Source organism: Sinocyclocheilus rhinocerous, unplaced genomic scaffold (assembly GCF_001515625.1).
Source record: "Sinocyclocheilus rhinocerous isolate Xijiao unplaced genomic scaffold, SAMN03320098_v1.1 scaffold3854, whole genome shotgun sequence".
In the NCBI taxonomy this organism is placed as follows: domain Eukaryota; kingdom Metazoa; phylum Chordata; class Actinopteri; order Cypriniformes; family Cyprinidae; genus Sinocyclocheilus; species Sinocyclocheilus rhinocerous.
This window is the reverse complement of record NW_015639760.1, coordinates 151,753-153,310: the sequence shown is the minus strand read 5'-3', so window position 1 is coordinate 153,310 and position 1,558 is coordinate 151,753. Positions and strand designations below refer to the sequence as shown.

Here is a 1,558-nt window from a genome sequence, read left to right as displayed (position 1 = left end):
ATATATATATATATATATATATATAGGCCTACACATACATATATAAATTCAAATATATTTTCTCCATAGGCAAAGGTTGACCAAACAAATGTTAGAGTAATCTGATAACGCACATCATAAACCTGTCTTTTTAAACAAGTAGATAATGGGTGTCATGTCATAAAATTTGTATTTAACGTGATCACAAAAACATTGTCATTTAGACCTATTAACTGTAACAATTTTATTTCCACGGTTATTCAAACAACGAATAAATTATATAAAAAACCGAGCAAAGAATATGTAAATAAAAATCTGTAGTTATTGATATTTTTAATAAAATAACGAGACACATAACTGTACAAATTCAGTCACGTCATCTCCCATTTACTTTTTAACAAAGGGCTCCACAACTCATCCATTTGGGCTTTTAGTCCAAAAGTGTGCACATTGGATAAATATTGCTATTCACATGTTTACTTCATGGTATTTCGACAGAAGCATCATTTCTATTAATTTTTACTTACCACCTAGCAGCACCATCATCTCTCTTTGGTTTTGCCATGTTTGAAACCTGTGTATGAAAGAGCTTCTGTGCTGCTATTGGTCAACGTCAGCAATGTGACAGAACTCGTCGTGGACGACGGGGAAAAAAAGAAACATGCTAGTCTTTCTGTCGTGATGTCGTGAAGCATCGCAGACGCGGAATCGGTTGTCGTCCACTATGACACACTACACGTGCTGAAACGATGGAATCTTGCGTCCCGACCCCATTGTAGTTTACGAATCCCCACGACACCCTACTTCAAGCAAATCGTGGCAAAATCGGGCTAAAATCGTGTAGTCTGAACCGGGCATAAGGTGTGTGCGGTTGATCGAGCCGATCTGTCGATCTATCTCGGGTCGGCAACCTACGGCATGCAGAGGGATAATCGCTGGCACGCGAGCAATAGGGAAAACTGCATACTGACGTACATTTTGAGGTAATAACTTATCATTGTCACACAGCCTGTTAGGAGCTATTAATACTATTAAAGTGTGAGAATTAATTTGCGCCATTCTACGGATGCGCGCGCGACCACTGCACAAATAGGCACTTCAGATCAAAGCCTCAACAGCGCTCGTCAATGTCAAAATGACTGAGATGACCGATCAAACCAATCAAAGCAGGTTTGGTTTACTATTCATAGAGGCAGAGCGCGAAGCGTCAGTTTAACGTTAAAGAGAGCGAGGTAAGATGAAGCTGCAAACCATTTAATATTAGTCAACTTTTAACGAAACGTTTTACGATAGAAATGTAATATGACCACGACAACTTACTTATCCTTTTCGGCCAATAGAGGCTTTTTCACAAAACCCAGAGGGGAATTTACAGCATCATATGACCAACCCAATATTGCTTCATTCTAAAGAGGTTTGGAAAATCGTCCACAGGAGATGTAAGATTTCTCACATGTGTCAGCATTACTCATCAGTATGGAATAATCCTTATGTTAAAGGGGTCATATGATGCTGCTAAAAAGAACATTATTTTGTGTATTTGGTGTAATGAAATGTGTTTATGCGGTTTAAAGTTAAA

The 1,558-nt window shown here is 38.4% G+C and overlaps 1 pseudogene; it reads right to left on the bottom strand.

The window, feature by feature from the left end:
* Window positions 1-1,558, bottom strand: part of LOC107751594 (ribonuclease inhibitor-like) — a 9,015-nt pseudogene that overhangs the window by 5,190 nt on the left and 2,267 nt on the right.